The sequence below is a fragment of the Eschscholzia californica genome, unplaced genomic scaffold, assembly GCF_041429995.1.
Source record: "Eschscholzia californica isolate CP2 unplaced genomic scaffold, dmEscCali1.0.p SCAF_5, whole genome shotgun sequence".
Taxonomy (NCBI): domain Eukaryota; kingdom Viridiplantae; phylum Streptophyta; class Magnoliopsida; order Ranunculales; family Papaveraceae; genus Eschscholzia; species Eschscholzia californica.
In genome coordinates, this window is record NW_028238472.1 from 23,072,960 (window position 1) to 23,092,951 (window position 19,992).

Sequence of the window (19,992 nt, forward strand, 5' to 3'; positions counted from 1 at the left end):
TCATTTGGAAATCTGTACATCCTAGTGGCAGTTGACTATGTGTCTAAGTGGATAGAGGCGGTTGCTTGCAAAACGAATGATCACAAAGTTGTGATCACTTTCTTGAAGGAAAACATACTTTCACGTTTTGGTACACCGCGGGTAATTATTAGTGATGGGGGCACACACTTTTGTAATAGGCAGTTTGAGCTTTTGATGAATAAATATGGTATTACCCATAAAGTGTCTACTCCATATCATCCACAGACTAGTGGTCAAGTCGAGGTGTCGAATAGGGAGATTAAACGCATTCTAGAGAAAACGGTTAACACCAATAGGAAGGATTGGTCTTTACGACTAACCGATGCACTATGGGCTTACCGTACAGCGTTTAAGACCCCTATTGGAATGTCTCCATATAGACTAGTGTATGGCAGAGCATGCCACTTACCCGTTGAGTTAGAGCACAGAGCATATTGGGCTATCAAGCAATTGAATTTTTCGCTTGACAAGGCGGGTAGAGAGAGAAAGTTGCAACTCAGTGAGTTGGAGGAGTTGAGAAATGATGCATATGAGAGTGCTAGGTTGTATAAACATAAGATGAAAATGTTGCATGATAAAATTATTTTAAGAAAAACATTTTCACCGGGTCAGAAAGTTTTATTATATAACACACGTTTGCATTTATTTCCTGGTAAACTCCGTTCTAGATGGACAAGGCCTTTCACGGTCAAGTTTGTGTATCCTTATGGTGCGGTTGACATTGAAGACAGAAATGGTAGTGTGTCCAAAGTGAATGGACAACGGCTGAAACCATTTTTAGAGATGTTGACCGATACAGAGGATGTTCTTATCGAAGATCCTGTCTATCAAAACTGATCTGCTATGATCAGTTTCGTCTGGCTGAAGACGTTAAACTTAGCGCTTTCTGGGAGGCAACCCATGCATAGGACTTCTGAATCTGGTAACATCTTTCCCTAATCCTGTTATTTTGCATAGTCTTCAGAACATTGAGGACAATGTTCGGTTTAAGTTTGGGGATGGGGATTGAATTTTTAGTCCTTATTTCAAAAATTCAAAAGGGTTCAAAATTTTTTATTTGGATTAGAAACGCGAGTCTAGTTGTTTTTGCTTGTTAATAGTTATAGAGTCTAGTCGGTTATACTATGCTTTTGCTAAGGGTTTTTCCACGAATTTTGAGTCTTGAAGTTGTCTGTGCACTAGCCATGTGAGTATTAGATAGGTGAAGAGTAGACTTTTCTAAGAGAACTTAATCGATCATTAGTGGAGACTTAACCCATGTGAGATTCTGAGCCTTTCTTTTTGTTTTGAGTGATCTCTTCTGAGCTAATTCTGAGTAGAATGAAGAGCTACTCAACCTCGCAGTATTCATTAGAACTCAGTTGATCTCTTGAGTTCAAATTTTACAACCACTAGGGATGTCATCAGGAATGAAAACCTTCTCTTGTAGTCTGAGAAACTTGAAAACAGTGTCAACTATAGGAAGATAGGACCTTCATCATTTAGAACCCTGAGAATAAGGCATGAAGCAAAGTGAATAGAATTTTACCCAAGGAACGAATAATGTGAAGAAAGTATGTTATGTATCTTGAGTTTTATTACCAAAGTCAGTAGCATTAAAAAAAAAAAAAAAAAAATGAAAAAATGAAAATGAAAGAAAAAAGAGTGTTTATGTAGTTTTGTTTATCCCTTGAAGTAGTTCTTGAAGATTTGAAGACGTCGAGTTCTCAGGAGTTCTAGTCAGATCCTCATTAGTGTCTATCGACCTCTAGGAAGCATTGTTAGATAGTAGATCAGGTGAGAAGAGTTGGTTAGTTTCCCCATTCCATATTAGTGGTTGTTTCCTTCTTTGAGATCAGTCGTCCACAGAATTTTAGTCCGTCTTTTTCATGTGTTGAGTTTTCCTTCATATTCATACCAACACATAGAGTGAACCATTCTTGAGTGACTTTGATTTTTGAGTGTATGACCGTGAGGCAGTAGTCGAGGCGAAATGTATCGAGACGGTAATCGAGGTCTTGTCTTTTCAGAACCGAAATGATACTCATATTGGCTGGTCACGTGCACTTCGAGTCTTGATTACTAGTGAAGGGATTTTTAGCATTTGTATGGTTTGGTCGACTTAGATTTTATGTCTATTAACTTTTGAAAACCTACCGGATGAACATTTTTTAGTCCACATCATATTTAGACCCTTTTGCATTTTTTGATATTTGAATTTTGTGGGTATATTCACTGCAAACCCTCACGAGACAAAACTCGTCCTCTTGGGTAACCTAGAGGTTTAACGGCTTGTTGCACGTGCTAAGTGCAATCGTGGGTCCCTACGAAAGTGGTGAAATGGGTTTAGTTTTATTTTTCTGTTTTGCTCGAGGACTAGCAAAATCTAAGTTTGGGGATGTTTGATGAGACATGGAAATGTCCCATCTGAGTCTCTTAATTTAGACGAGTTAGTCTCTCTAGAGCTGTTACTCTCACGAATTACTCTCTTTTATGTTCAGGTACCTTTTTACAGAGTTACGCGTGCAAAACGGATAAAGTCGGAAAGAATGCAGACTAGGGGCATTTTGGTCATTTGTTGATTCTGACTTCTTGGTCAAAATTGATGCTCAGATGAGAAGAGGGGTCCGTGACGAGTTCGTGGGCGAAAACGGGAGTCAAATCGGAGTCCGGACGAGCAAATTAGCCAAAGTCAAAGTTGGAGTCAAATTTGGTTGACCAAATCACTTAAATACACGTGGCATGCAACCTGATGGTGAGGGACCAATTCCCGGGACTTCGGTGGGCGCAATGGGTAATATTCGGGACTGCTTTTAAGTGCTGATGTTGTGCAACGCGAAGCAAGATACTTGGATGCTCCTCTACGCGTGATGCACGATCCGACGGTCACTTTAATTTCTGTACATGTGGCCTAATCTGACGAGTACCGTTGCACATTTATCCATCCAGCCGCGAACCACTGGATCCTTTTTGTGTTCCTCCTCATCAGTACGTGAAATGCTTTCCCTCTATCCTCTCCTCTTATTTCTCAAATCTCTTTTCAAATTCAAATAGAAAACAGAAAGAGAGATAGACCCGGGAGATAGAGAGAGAGAGATGGAGGAGGATTCTGTTGGTTAAACCCGAGAGAGAGAAGGAGATATTCTGGAAATCAAAACAGAAAGGGATAGAGAAGAATTCGGGAGTTGGGATTCTATATGTTTGGGTTATAAAAGAGGAAAAGATTGGGAAAGAAAGAGACCACGGTTTAAAGAAGAAAGTAGAGAGAGAGAGAGAGGGAAACCGAGAGCTTAAATTCAATTTGTTTTAATTTCTGATTTTTGTTTCTTTGATTTGTAATCTTAATTTCTTAGTGAGAGAGAGAGAGAGATTATAGAGGAAGAGAGAAAGTTAGAGAGAGAAATAGGGAGATATTGTAGAGAGAGAGAGAAACCCGAGAGCTTTAATGGAGGTAATTTTTTATTTCAATTTTATATCTCTTTGATTTTAATTACTTTGTCTTTGTGAGAGAGATAGAGAGAGAGAATTAACAGAAAGATTAAGAAAAGAGAAAGAAACAGAAAGTTTAGAGAGAGAAACAGGAGGTTGAAGAAGGTGAGAAAATAAATTTCCAGAGAGGAAAATATTTCCGGGAAGACGAGAAAATCGTTTTCCCAGAGGGTGCGTTTGGCAGATTTCCGGGAAAAACAGAAGGAAATCAATTCCTTAAGGGTCTGTTTGGTGAAAGAAGCGCAGAAAAGTAAGTTTCTTTCTTCTTTTTCTTCTATTACTTCAAATATTTATCGTTTCTAGCATGAGTAGCTAAACCCTAGGTTCCCTTTTTCTGAACATCGAAATATTTATTTATTTATTTATTTTTCTTGAGTTTTATATTATAATTCTATTTTATCACCATCAAAACCAATTTTAAATCTCAATAGTTTTAAGGTTAGAATTAGTTTAACTTAGTCTCTGAGGAACGAACCGGTCTTACCGGAACTATTACTTGACGCCCGTATACTTGCGGGTGGAAACCTATTTAGGTAACTTTTTAGGACCATCAAGAAGGAAAAGCAAACTCAATAGTCGAGGTATTTAAAGAACGGGGAACTTCCCAAGTCGGAGAAGGAAACGCAGGATCCGTGTATAGGCAGAATGACCAATGAAACAGGGACACTTAGTAATAGTCATCGCGTATTAAGAAGGCCCCTTTACTTTTCCAATCAAACCATTGACGACTAAAGTAACGGCTAAAACCAACGGAAGAAGTAATGGAACATGGGGAGACGCACCCACTTCTCTGATGTCCACTGGGTCAACCCGACTTAAGGTAGCAGGTCAGCTGAACCCTTGACGATCCGTCACATACTCCCCTAATTGGGAGGTCGGCTAGGGGAAACCAGCCCTGTAACGCCCCTGGTATGAACGGATCAACCCTGGGTCTCTAAAGGAATAAGAGGGTCCACGTAGGTTCGGTCGATGCCTTACGCCCAGAACTGGGAAGGCAGAGCGCACCAAGCAACCTACCGACTTAATCCCAGAATCTCCACAGAGATCTCAGTTGGTTACAGATCTCTAAGTATTTAAGGAAGTTTGGACTTCACGCGTCCAAGGGAGGAAACTTCCCCCCAAAGATCTATCACATCGGCAGAATATCTACGAAAGATCCATAAACTAAGGAACTTTCATCTATCTTGGATACGAGATAAAAACAAAGGGGAAACTTCCCTCCACGGCAATCATCGCTGCCTCTTCAACATATAAAAGGCCCCCAAATCGTCCTTCAAAGGACACTATCTCTGAACCCTAAAAGATCACAGTTAACTCTGACCTCTCATAACTCGCCCCCAAAAGGATCGATCACTATTCATTCTTTTACTACAAAGACCACCCCGACTGGCTTGAGCGTCGGAGCGGTTTTCGAACCCTTTGCAGGTTCCCCCCTTTGGGAGCAGACGCACAAGAACAATAAGCAGGAGTAGGAGCCAGGAGCAGGAGCAATGAGCAGGAGCCAGGAGCGAGGAGCAGGAGAAGTAGAGAACCAGAGTTAGAAGAAGATTCAACCGATAAGGTTCAACCTGACAAACAAAACATTCAACTTAACGGAGGCTATCATGCATCAACTCCCTGTTTCATGCTGATATAACGGAAGGCCATTTTTTGACATCAGCAGGTTTTTCCCCCAAGAATCAAGGAGCTGGAGCAGGAGCAAGGAACCAGAGCTGGAGCTAGGAGCAGACGAAAGGAATCTCAATTAATTAACAGAATATTCGATCATAACGGACGTTGTCATGCATCAAGTCCCGATTTCATGTTGATATAAAACAAGGTCATTTTTTGACATCAACAGAACTCGTCAGTTTATTTTTCTCTTCCTTTGCTTTCATAAAAGCCCTTCAGCGACTGCGCCTGTTTGTTCCAACTGCATTGCCCTTATAAATATAAGGAATGTCAAACTTTGGTACCGCCAAACGCTGCGCCGTAACAGGAGGTTATAAAAGCGGAATTACCGGGAAGGACATGATAGACATGAAGTTAAGTGGGAGTACAAGACTGGATTATGTCCTCCTAACAAGGTTTGGATTGGTATCTCCGGGCGACTTGAGGAAAAGCAGCTGAAAATGTGTGGCCACACTCGAATAGATTAAAAGCTAATCATTTGCTGAGTCACTTGTTTTCCAGATCAAGAAAGTCTGAATGGTATGATGTATCAGATGAGATGCGAAGAGCCATGGGAATCAAGCATTGCACTTGTTCTAAGGACAAGTGGGAGACTGAAGGATATATCCGTTCGGTATGAAAGAGATGTCCTTCGAAGGAGTGTCCTTCGACCAAGGTAACAATGCGATCAATTTGTTAACTAGGATAACGATGAACTAATCATGAAGATTACCCAGTCCGGTCCAATTAGGGGTCGTAATGCTTTGCTAGAAGCCGCTTACGATCGTCGATTGACTTCGGTAATTCGCAGCTAAAATAGACCAGATCCTACAATGGGTTACACATAAGAGAGGTAACTTGATCGGAGAGATTTGACTAGTGGGAGCTGAGTTATAAATGGATATGATCCAGTCTAATGGTGCTCAAAAGAGATAGAAAGAATCAGGCTTGAAAGAGAAGTTTGAAAAGATCAAAAAGCACACTTTTGGGCCGGGAAGGGAATCCCTTTTAAGGGTTTCCCCTCGCCGGCCATGAAAGCTAAGTGGGTCGGCCAAAACAAGCCCATTAGGGGCTGTTATGGCCAGCCATAGCTAAAGGGAACCCTAATTAGGGTTTTCCCTAATAAAGAGTTTAAAAGAGAAATAAACTCCATTTGTGCTTAACTTTTCTGAGGGACTTTTAGGATTCCTTATTTGAGTGGGACTCTACTAAGGAAATGCCTATATAAAGAACCATTATGAGTTCAGAATAGGTGTGGAATTTTCTCTGAGATAATCAATTCTGTCACACATAAAAGAAAGAAAAGATAAAAGAGAAAAAACTCCCATTTTGTCTTTCTAGTCAAGAAGAAAGGTTCTTCTCAACCTTCCATTAAAGTTCTAGTAGACATTAAGGAAGGGAGATCAAGTTAACCTACTCGGTGTCTCAAGGCGACAATTGGAGCTCTGGATCTTCACACGCGATTGGAAAGGTTCGAGGGAAAAATTGCGATAAAGGTTAGTTTTTCCAATTCTAGTTCTTAATAGTTCTTGCATATGATCCTGGATAACTAGTGTTAAACATTAGATGTTTGAGATTCCGCTTTCAACATTAGTTAGTGTATTAGATACATATAAAACCCTACAATAAGGTGCTCTGTGTGTGACGTGTTTTCTAATATGAACGTCCCAGGCCCTACTACTTTGACTATCCTGTAGGGTCCATCCCCAGGTTAGGAAGAGTTTATCTTCCGAAGGCTTCTTGACGAACTTGGAGTTTGTCCATACCATATCTCCCAGGTCAGATTTTCTTACCTTCATGTGGGACTTGTATTGCTTGATCATAGTGTCCTTAAAGGCTAGATTCCTTACTTCTGCCTGGTCTTGGACCTCGTAAATTAGGTCCAAGTACTCCCGTGCGAGTTCTTCGTTTGCTACGGGGTCAAAATGTTTGACCCTGAGGCTCAACTTTCCTATCTCGACTGGCAACACGACTTCCATGCCATACACCATTTGGAATGGTGTTTCCCCTGTAGCCCTTCATGGTGTGATACTGTAGGTCCACAATATGTTAGGAGCTCATCTACCCAGTTCTTGTTACCGTCGCATTTAGTTTTAATGTCCTGTACAAGAGTTTTGTTAGTTACCTCATGTAGGGTTTTGTGTGTATCCTATACACTATCTAGTGTTCTAAGCAGAATCTCAAACATCATATGTTAACACTAGATTTCCCAGGATCATATGCATAAACTAATCAATGAACTAGAAGAGGGATAAATACCTTAACGCGTTTTTCCCTCGAACCATTCCAATCGCATGTGAAGATCGAGAACTCCAAGTGTAGCTCCTCTACTTGAGACACCGAGTGAATAGACTTGATCTCCCTTCCTTTCAGACTGCTAGGACTTACTAGAAGGTTGAGAAGAACTCTTCTTCTTGACTAGATTGATAGAACGAGAGCTTTTTCTCTATATTCCTCTCTCTCCACTAGCTGTATATTGAGAGAGAGAGAGCTGTATATTTTTCTTCTAGAGAAATATCCACACCTTTTCTGTTCTCAACTGACCCAATATATAGACAAACCCTAATTAGAATCCCATTCAGATTAGGTTTTTCTATTTTCGGGTCACAGAAAAGATAATTACCAAAATACCCTTTTTGGGGTATTCTGACAATCCCTTAAGTGTGGCCGGCCATGGCAGCCCACCATGGGCTATATATGGCCGACCCACTTACTCTGGTCGGCCATCACATGGCCGGCCTAATGAGCCTTCCTCCGGGTACCCCTTTTAAGTCTCGGTTCTTTCTATCTTGTTCCGAATCTCCATTCGAACCCTTTCGGCCTTTCCAGTTGGAACCCATCCATCTTTAGCCTGTTCCCGTCTAGTCAAGTCTCTCCGATCAAGTTACCACTCTTATGTGTAACCCGTTGTAGGATCTGGTCTATGTTAGCCGCGAATATCGTAGTTGGCTTCTAGCAAAGCATTACGACCCTAATTGGACCGGACTGGATGATCTTCACGTGTGGTCATCGTTATCCTAACTGACAAATTGATCGCATTGCCACCTTGGTCGAAGGACACTCCTTCGGAAGGACATCTCCTTCAGACCGAACGGATAAATCTTTCAGTCTCCCACTTGTACTTAGAACAAGTGCAATGCTCGATTCCCATGTCACTTAGTATCTCATCTGATACGTCATACCCTTCAGACTTTCTTGATCTGGAGAACAACTGTCAATACAAATGATTAACCATTAATCAATTTGAGTGTGGCCACACATTTTCCAGTTGCTTCTCCTCAAGTGGCTCGGAGATACTTTATCCTAACTTAATAGGAGGACATCATCCAACCTTGTACTCCCACTTAACTTCATGTCTATCATGTCTCCCCTAGTACTCCGCCTTTATAACCTCCTTTTACGGCGCAGCGTTTGACGGTACCAAAGTTCGACATTCCTTACATAAGATGAGTGGAGTACTCATGTTTAAGGAATCTCTCCAATCTTGCCTATGAGAGTTCGTGACGTTTTTCAACTCCTTGAAGAACTCTCATCATTGGGTTATCCATTGTATATTCCCATATCATACACCCATGTAATTGACTTAAATACCATATTCCTATAGCCCATGGAACTGCGCTATCAGTCAATTCCCATGCTAGTCTTCTTGAGTCATTGTTGTCCATGCAATGACCTGGACTAGGGACTAAATAATGAATCTATTCCATGTTCACTTAGTAGGGTTCCATTTACCAGATCACGTATCTGATAAACCTACCTGGAATGCCTCATTATTTTTGGACTGTCAATTAAACACTAAACCATTATTTAATGACAGAAATAACTTATTTATTTCTTTTATTGAATGTAGCTAATTCATTACATGAAACTCCTTTCATTAATCCAATTACAACTTAAAGCCATTCATCGATGCGCTTTATGCCCCTTCTATGACTCTCATACTTGGGCTGAGGCAGTGGTTTAGTTAACGGATCGGCAACATTGTCGTCCGTATCGACTTTGCAAATGACCACATCTTTTCGCTCAGTGATTTCCCTAATCACGTGGTACTTCCTTAGGATATGTTTGGATTTCTGGTGTGCTCTTGGTTCCTTAGCCTGGGTGATAGCTCCATTGTTGTCACAATACAGAGTAACCCCATTTTCTATGCTAGGAACTACACCAAGTACGGAGATAAACTTCTTTATCCAAACTCCTTCCTTGGTTGCTTCCGAAGCGGCAAGGTATTTTGCTTCTGTGGTAGAGTCTGCTACAGTAGTCTGCTTTGAGCTTTTCCAGCTTACTGCTCCTCCGTTTAGACAAAAGACATAACCCGACTGCGATCGGATATCATCTATGTCCGTTTGGAAGCTCGCATCCACATGGCCTTCCACGATTAGTTCATCTTTCCCGCCATAAACCAAGAAGTGATCCTTTGTCCTTCTCAAGTACTTCAGGATATTTTTGGCTGCGGTCCAGTGTTTCTCACCTGGATTAGATTGGTAACGGCTACACATGCTCAGAGCATATGAGACGTCTGGGCGAGTGCAGACCATGGCGTACATGATTGATCCTATTGCCGAAACATAAGGCACCTTCTTCATGTATGCTAGCTCATCAGGATCTCGGGGACACTGAGTCTTGCTTAGCGTCGTGCCATGTGTCATGGGTAGGAATCCTCTCTTAGAGTCTTCCATCTTGAATCTCCCAAGAACCTTATCGATATAAGTCTCTTGACTGAGTCCAATCATCTTCCTCGATCTACCTCTATAGATCATAGATCTTGATGCCCAATATATATTCTGCATCTCTTAGGTCTTTCATTGAAAAACACTTCCTAAGCCACTCTTTTACGGAGTTAAGCATAGGAATGTCATTTCCAACGATCAGTATGTCATCCACATACAGGACCAAGAAAACTAGGTTGCTCCCACTAATCTTCTTGTATACACAAGATTCCTCTTCATTCTTCAGAAAACCAAACTCTTTTATTTTCTCGTCGAATCGAAGATTCCAGCTCCGACTTGCTTACTTCAACCCGTAGATGGACCTTTGAAGCTTGCAAACTTTTCCAGCATTCTTGGAGTCCTCAAAACCCTCAGGTTGTGTCATGTACATATCCTCTTCCAGTTTACCGTTCAGGAAGGCGGTTTTGACATCCATTTGCCAAATCTCATAATCGTAATGAGCCGCAATTGCTAGAACAATCCTAATGGACTTAAGCATCGCGACAGGGGAAAAGGTTTCTTCGTAGTCTATCCCTTGGACTTAAGCGTCTCAACTCCTTGTGGGTTCTCCTACGAATCACATTCGCTTTGCGCGGGAGGATCTCCGAGATCTACCATCTCTTCCTCTCTTTCCTTTTCTATCGGCTCAGAATAGTTAGGAATCGCGACTTCTGACATCGGTACAACGGTGTCAGTTTGTTGCTCGGATCGAACTTCTTCGAAATCTATATTTCTCCCACTTGTCTTCTTGGAAAGAAACTCCTTTTCAAGGAAGACACCATCACGAGCAACAAACACTTTGTTCTCTGATGGGTTGTAGAAGTAATACTCCTTTGTCTCTTTCGGATAACCAACAAAGAGACACTTGTCTGATCTTGGTGCTAGTTTATCTCCTTGTAAACGTTTTACATAAACATCGCAACCCCAGACTTTGAGAAAAGACAACTTTGGAACCTTTCCAGTCCATATCTCATATGGCGTCTTTTCTACAGCTTTTGACGGAGCTCGGTTTAGTGTGAAAGCAGCCGTTTCTAGAGCATACCCCCAGAAAGTGTTAGGAAGATCGGCTAAGTTCATCATCGACCGAACCATGTCCATCAAGGTTCGATTTCTCCTTTCGGACACACCGTTCATCTGAGGTGTTCCTGGAGGAGTGAGTTGGGACACTATTCAGCAACTTCGAAGATGATCCTCAAACTCTTGACTCAAATATTCACCACCTCGATCCGATCGAATGGCTTTTATTTTCTTGCCAAGTTGATTCTCTGCTTCATTCTGGAATTGTTTGAACACTTCAAACGATTCTGACTTATGCTTCATAAGATATACGTAACCATATCTAGTGAAGTCATCTGTGAACGTTATGAAGTAGCCATAGTTACCTTTCGCAAGTGTACTCATAGGTCCGCATACATCTATATGTATCAGTCCTAATGGTTCACTCACCCGATCTCCTTTCCCCTTGAAGGACGATCGTGTCATTTTGCCCACTAAGCATGGCTCACATGTATCGTACGATTCTAAATCATACGATCCCAGAAGTCCATCTGAATGAAGCTTCTGCATGCGTTTCATGTTAATGTGACCCAAACGACAATGCCAGAGATAACTTTGGTTAGAATCGTGAGTACGAAGCTGTTTCGTGTCTATGTTCAGGATTTCGTCTTCTATGTTCACAACATAAAGACCATTACGTAGTTTAACACTGGTATAAAACATCTCACCTTTGTATAAAGAACAACACTTGTCCTTTATTACAGCATGATATCCCTCTTTGTCTAGCACCGACACAGAGATGATGTTCCTTGAAATAGTGGGTACATAATAGCAATTATGCAGCACTAATATCAATCCAGTCTCTAAACTAAGCTCATAGGTTCCTACAACCACAGCAGCAACTCTTGCCTTATTTGCGACTCGTAGAACCATCTCGCTCTTTGTCAGATACCTGACCTCCTTGAGCTCATCTAATTCTGAAATTATATGTGCTCCACATCCGGTATCAAATATCCATGAAGGAGAGTTATATCTGCCAAATTGACCTCTATCACATAGGCACTGACTTCCACTTCCCTTTCTGGTATCTCTATTTCGCTTTCTTTATTCGAAGCATCGAGAACTCTTCTCTGATCTTCCTCTCAATCTAGAAAGTCGTATAAATCTCTATCTAAATGTGACCTAATACTATATGCCATCTTTACTCTACATAAACAGAATAAGGATTTTGCTAAGTACTACATTCAATGTTTACGCAAAAACAGTTTTTGCCATATTATTCAATGAAAACCGTCCCCCTTTGAATAATACGTTTCCAAGATCCCATTCCTGTGAAGTTAAGCGTACTTTGGCACTGCCCTTAACTTCACCCTCCTGGGTGAGTAACTCCATATTGATCATACTCCTATGACTCTTGGTTGATGAATAACACTTATGTGTTTAATTCATCCTTTTGCCTCGAAATCCAAAACCCTTTTGTTGACTCGTTGAGAATAACCATTTAGACATGTAAACCTCTTCATAGGTTTACCCGTATTGTCCCAAGGTAAAAGATGGCGCCCTGCTTTGGCATGACCCACCATCGATGAACAAGGGCTCAACAGGTGTCTTAATCTGGGTAGGCATTACTCAAAATTCTTTTTGGAGACTCTTACGTTTTTGTTTGCATGCATTACTGTGAACTCTAACATAATCATACACCACATAAAACGTAAATAAGTAAATGTGCGCGAGAAAATAAATCAAGCAGACATGATCCTAGTATGTGATGCACCCGAAAAGGTTGCACACCCAAGCGGAGGTATCAAGTAGTAACCGGTAAAACCGGAGTCGATCCAAGGATAGGAAGGCGGTTCGAATAACGAAGGGTCTTATCCGTAGGTCTAGATATTAAATGCTAACTTAGACTAAAAGGAAGAAAACAAGGATAAATGGGGGGTTATGATGAATAAACAATAAGAGATTAAAGCAAGTAAAACTAAACAAGAAAGTAAACGGGCGAGAGAGATTCGAGAGAAGTGTCGGAGGAACAAGAGTCGGGAGACGGTAATACTCGATTCGGGCAACAAATAAGTGAGAGAGGTGTCGAAGTCCGGGAATCCATAATGAATAACCTATGACTATGTGTAGTCCGATTTAATGTGTCGAAGTATAATCGATGTTCGACTCCTAAAGTAGATGTTTCTAAGTACTACGTATATCCGGAGATCATACTTAGTCAAACAAACTCCTAATCGGTTAATCTCGAGTCAACGAAAGTGTCGTCTAGTCGCCTAACTATGTGAAGTGCATGACAAGACACATGAAATTATGACTTAGACTACTATCTATATCGAATACCTCGTTTCGTCTATTAACTATGTGAAGTGCTTGACAAGACACATGAAAATACGATCAAAACGATAATCGAATCAAATGAACATCAATTCATAATCAAAACATCAAATCATATTAAACATAATCACAAATTCATCACATTTCATCTCATATAATCGACACACTTGATTTAGCTAACATGGTGAATAAGTAATAAATGAAAAGAAATGATAAGAGAAATCCCCCTTTTTCGATGTGGCTCGAGGCTAGGTTCGTCGAGAAAAATGAGTCTCTAAGTATAGTCGATCTCCCCGTAGCGATTTTCTGGATTTCCCTTTAAAAATGCAATTTGGGTGTCCCCGAGTAAAAATCAGATTTCCCCATAGCATTCATCATCATCTTCTCCATCTCAAGAACATCCACCATTAAAGCTTCATCAAGCTTTCTCTCTCTAGAGATTTTTCACCCAAAATCAAATCAAACCATATAGGAAGCAAGCCAAGATGATGGGAAGTAAAAGCCCTAAGTTTTCCGGCCAAGAAAGTGGCCGGAAACCCTAGAAAACTCCGGCCAAAGAAGGTGACTAAATCCGGCCAAAACCCTAGATTCCGGCCAAAGGTTGCTGTCCCGAGCCTTGCAGCCGCGTCCCGTGCCTTGCAGCTGCAGTCCGAGCTTGAGACGGAAGCTGCTGGTCGCGCCCGAGCTCTGCTGTTCCGGCCATGCTGCAGGTCGCGTCCGCTGGAGCTTGGAACTGCTGAGGACGCGTCCCCTGACGGCCATCCCGTGCGCTGCTTGCTGCTGTCCGTGCTGATCCTTGCTCGTTCCGGCCGGGAGGAAGCTACAGCCCGAGCAGCAGCTGCTGCTCCCAAGAGTCCCGAGCTGCTGCTGTTCCGGCCAAGGCCGACCTAGCTAGGCCGGCCAAGCTTGGCCGGACCTCCCCCTCTCTCTTGCTCTCTTTCCCACTCAAACCTTCAAGCTCTTGAACCAAAAACCCTAAAGTTCCTCTTGCCTCCTTCTCTCTCTCTCTCTTACTTTTTGGGGAAGAAGATGAATAGTGTCTTGACCCTCTCTTTTTACTCAAACCCTAGACAAGTCAAGACTTGACTTTGACTCAAACTTGAGTCCATCAAGAGGGTGCCTCCAAAATCTCTTCCTTCTTTCATCTTCTTTGGGCTTGGGTTTAAGACTTGGGCTTTAATCTTCACTTGGAAATCAAGGGGGTGCCTTCATAGAATCTTTGTTTTAAGACCGAACCTCGACTTCTTTCTTTCACAACTTCCCCGTCCGAACTCGGAATTGACTTCCGTTTTCACCGTTGGACTCGTCTTTGACTCCTCTTCTCCTATGATTTGCTTGAAGTCCTTTTCTCTCATTTTGGGCACATGAAATGATAGTGAGAATTCGCTCCCTTTATTCCGAATTAGGTTCTTTATTCCAAATATGGTACCTAAACAAGAAAAACACATAAAATGTTATTGATAACACTCGAAAATGACTAATTAGTCTAAGTTAGGCTCTCCAAATGTGACATTTTCATGTCACATCAACATCCCCAAACTTAAACTTTGCTAGTCCTCGAGCAAACAAAATAAAATGAAAGCCTAACTCACTTTCGGAGGAATCCCGGTTGCATTTAGCATATGCAACAAGCCGTTAAACCCCTAGGTTACCCCTAGTGGACGAGTGTGGTCTCGTGAGGGTTTCCATTGATGATACCCACAAACATCGAGTTCAAATGCATAAGGGTTCAAAATCCAAATCATAGATAAGCATGATTGATAAAGTAAAGGGTTTAAGCATGTCAACATATAATGAATCAAGTAAATAAGTTCATGTGAAAGCTAAAGACCTCTTCACTAATGAACTTACCCTAAAGTGCAAGTGTTAAACCATAATAAGCAACATCTATGTTCCGAAGTCACAAAGCCTTGATCCCTAGTTTAGTACATTTCGCCTCGACTTTGGCCTCACAGACATACACTCCAAATATGAAATCACTCAAGAATGGTTCGCTCGTATGTGTGAGTGTGATCACTAAACATGGACTCAACACATAAAAAGGGGTGAGGACAACATTTTGGAACGAATGATCTCCTAGAAGGAATTAGCCACTAAATGGAGTGGGGAAGCTCACTCGCCCTTCTCACCTATTCTACCCTCTAAGGATGCCTTCCAAAGGTTGACGGATACAAAAGATGGATGAGATGGTGGATTCCCGAGAATGTCGACCTCTTCATGATGAACCTCTCAAGCATCTTCACATTTGTTTCTTGCTTCGAATACTTATTCATGAAAACAAACACCAACACATATATACACTCACATCACAACACATAAGAGCTAACACATGCTCAAACATACTCATATACGACTTTATTTCATTCATTCTTCTTTCTTTCTCTTTTCCTTTTTTTTTTTTCACTTTTTTTTTTTCTTTATTCTTTTTCTTCATTCCTTTTTTTCTTTTCTTTTTCTCATAACATAAAATCACACAAAACAAAACAATTTCAACTCACACAATACTATATTCTTGCAATCAACTTTCTTTTCATATTTGCTTTGGAAATTCTTCGTTCTTTTCTTCTCATGTCTTCATTCTCGGGATATAAGATGATAGATGGTGATGGAGTATCCGCCTTCCTCTAGTTAGCATTCTCATTGGGTTTCATAGACTACAAGGGCAAGGTTAATTCGCTATCCTAATGTCACTCCTAATGGCCAAGGAAGTTGAGCACACGAGATCAAATGAGCTCTTTTATAAGTTACGAGGTTGAGTAGCTCTTCATTCTACTCGGAGTTAGCGCGGAAGAGTACACTCGAAGGACATTTTAGGCTTTGAGCTCTCACATGGGTTAAGTCTCCACTAATGACTACTCTAGGTCTCTTAGAGTTGTTTCTTCTTCACTAAGATGTTACTCCCATAGCATAACACAAACACTCAAGGACTCGACTTTCATGCAAAGACCATTAGCAATCACAAAACTCATCAACTCGATACATATGCATCAACATTCTTAAAACTATCACTATAATCACATGCAAATCTACTCAAAATGTTCAAAATTTTTCAAATTTTGGCTAATTTGAACCCTTTTGTCTTTGAAACCCATGGTCATGCATTGGTTATGGTCATATCCCGCATCCCCAAACTTAAAACTAACATTGTCCTCAATGTTCTAAGCATACACTCACCAAAAGATAAAGAGGCACATCAATTTAAAGAGAAGAGTGGAGAGATATTACCATAACCGAAGGAGATAAAAGATGATACTACCAAGACTCATGTATAACGAGGTTCCAAGTTGATGCCAAGCTCGCGCCATCCCCAAACTTGGAACAAACCACGCCTTGGAAGTAGAACAAGTAAGAAATACTCCTAAAGTATTAACAAATATAATGAGAATGAAGCACATAAAAGACATGACCATGTAAAAGTCTACCACTAACGTGGGTATACACGATTGCATTGAGCTATGCAATTAGCCTTTGATTCTCTTGTTTTCACACAAGAGCACGAGTTATGTCTCGTGGAGGGTTTCCAGAGATGATACCCACAAACATCAAAGGCCACCTTAGTCGGCCTAACGATCATATAGTAAAAGCCGGAAGATTTGGGGGTCAACCCAAAGAAAGCTATATACACATGGTAATCGTCTCACAAATATATACAAGCTATAACGTGCAAGTGAGACGAAAACCGAAAAGAGGCCATCCCCAAACTTAGTGGATGCACGGTCCACTAAGTTAGCATGAATGCTAGGGGCGACGACTAAGAAGTCGTCAAAAGGATCGACATACAATTGAAGGGTCAGGAAGTCGGTCGAAGGTAAAAAGTTAAACCCAAGCTTAGTGGATAGAACATCCACTAAGTCCCTAGACATGCTAGGAAAGACGTCTGAAGTGTCCCAAAAGGGGTCAACAACCGAGTCTGAGATCATGTGGAAGGTCGAACTAGACTCTAAGGGTAAGGCAATAGGCTCGGGGACCAAGTCAAGGTCCGTAATTTCCTTAGGTAAATGGTCCGATAAGGTATCCATTATGTCTCTAACTACTATGTCATCGACATCCTTAAAGGCATCGGGAGCCTCAAAGTTTGGCATAACACCTTGCATTCTACATAACCCATCCAAATAATCACAAGTGCTAAAGATTGGAAAGTTCAACATTGTGTGATCCCCAAACTTGCTCATAGAGCTATCATCCTGAACATCAAGGTCTAGTGTAGTCGAATCATGGTGAGATGACGATGGTCGAGGGAGTGAGCAACACGGGTCATCGGTCAATTCAATCTCAACTGGTCTATCAGGAGCTTCATCGACATTTAACTTAAGACTAGAGTTAGGTGTATTACCCTCACCATCATTCATAGTCTCCTCTTGAGTTTGGGGTGTGCAAACCCCTTCCTCGTCGATGATAGGCTCCGACTCAATTCTATCAACAATATTGAGAATCCATTCCGTGATCTCTTTTATTTCTCGATTGAATCTAGTTTGATACTCTAAAACTAATTGGAGAGTCTCTTCAGACATCTCCTCGTAATAAGGCACATGAGTATAACTAGACGAAGACTCTCGCGGAACACGGATCATGGGACAATAGTCGGTCAAATGGTCTAAGCTCGCACAAATAACACAAACCGGGCTAATGGTCTCCATGGTCCTTTCTTCACTACCTTCATGTAGATACCTAGACTCGACTCTTTGAGTAGAATCATCGAGTCGGGAATTGTCATCACTAAGTGAACCGTTCATATATGCTTGTCGATAGTCACGAAGACTTCGACGTGGTCGATCAATACTAATAGAACTACGGTCCTCATCAAATGACAAATTCATACATGAAGGTGTGGTCATCTCAAATTCTTGTCGATAGTCTCGAAGACTCTTACGGGGTTGATTACCCTCATGCTCATAATCCCTAAAACCATGTTCATGACGAGTCTGACCGACTCCATACATCTGTCGATATTCACCCATGGTCATCCTAGGTCGGTCAGGTTCAACTCGTCTATTCCTATCACTAGTCGAACCATTCCTATATAAGTTTGAGTAGTCCTGATGACTTGTAGATGGTCGACTAGTGTTGGAAAGGGTTCGCATAAGGTCATTCTCATCAAATGACCAACTTGCCATGATCTCACAATATTCAAGGATACTAACACACAATCGCAAAATGGGAACAAACACTTATAGACTAACAATCACACACAAGTAAAAAGGAAGAGATAGGATGTGATACTATCGAGTGCTCCTCTCGTTTCGTTCGTCTTTCTTCTTAAGCTTCTCGATTCCTTCCTTTTCCTTCGCCTTTATGTCACTTTTGGCTCTTTTCTATAAACCGGTACCTAAAAAAAAAAGTGAAATTAAGAAAGTACAAAATAAAATAAAGACGTCTAAGAAGCAAATAACACTAAACTAATGAACAAAACAACTAACGCTATCCTAACTACTAACCCTATCCCCGGCAGCGGCGCCAAAAACTTGATGCACCCGAAAAGGTTGCACACCCAAGCGGAGGTATCAAGTAGTAACCGGTAAAACCGGAGTCGATCCAAGGATAGGAAGGCGGTTCGAATAACGAAGGGTCTTATCCGTAGGTCTAGATATTAAATGCTAACTTAGACTAAAAGGAAGAAAACAAGGATAAATGGGGGGTTATGATGAATAAACAATAAGAGATTAAAGCAAGTAAAACTAAACAAGAAAGTAAACGGGCGAGAGAGATTCGAGAGAAGTGTCGGAGGAACAAGAGTCGGGAGACGGTAATACTCGATTCGGGCAACAAATAAGTGAGAGAGGTGTCGAAGTCCGGGAATCCATAATGAATAACCTATGACTATGTGTAGTCCGATTTAATGTGTCGAAGTATAATCGATGTTCGACTCCTAAAGTAGATGTTTCTAAGTACTACGTATATCCGGAGATCATACTTAGTCAAACAAACTCCTAATCGGTTAATCTCGAGTCAACGAAAGTGTCGTCTAGTCGCCTAACTATGTGAAGTGCATGACAAGACACATGAAATTATGACTTAGACTACTATCTATATCGAATACCTCGTTTCGTCTATTAACTATGTGAAGTGCTTGACAAGACACATGAAAATACGATCAAAACGATAATCGAATCAAATGAACATCAATTCATAATCAAAACATCAAATCATATTAAACATAATCACAAATTCATCACATTTCATCTCATATAATCGACACACTTGATTTAGCTAACATGGTGAATAAGTAATAAATGAAAAGAAATGATAAGAGAAATCCCCCTTTTTCGATGTGGCTCGAGGCTAGGTTCGTCGAGAAAAATGAGTCTCTAAGTATAGTCGATCTCCCCGTAGCGATTTTCTGGATTTCCCTTTAAAAATGCAATTTGGGTGTCCCCGAGTAAAAATCAGATTTCCCCATAGCATTCATCATCATCTTCTCCATCTCAAGAACATCCACCATTAAAGCTTCATCAAGCTTTCTCTCTCTAGAGATTTTTCACCCAAAATCAAATCAAACCATATAGGAAGCAAGCCAAGATGATGGGAAGTAAAAGCCCTAAGTTTTCCGGCCAAGAAAGTGGCCGGAAACCCTAGAAAACTCCGGCCAAAGAAGGTGACTAAATCCGGCCAAAACCCTAGATTCCGGCCAAAGGTTGCTGTCCCGAGCCTTGCAGCCGCGTCCCGTGCCTTGCAGCTGCAGTCCGAGCTTGAGACGGAAGCTGCTGGTCGCGCCCGAGCTCTGCTGTTCCGGCCATGCTGCAGGTCGCGTCCGCTGGAGCTTGGAACTGCTGAGGACGCGTCCCCTGACGGCCATCCCGTGCGCTGCTTGCTGCTGTCC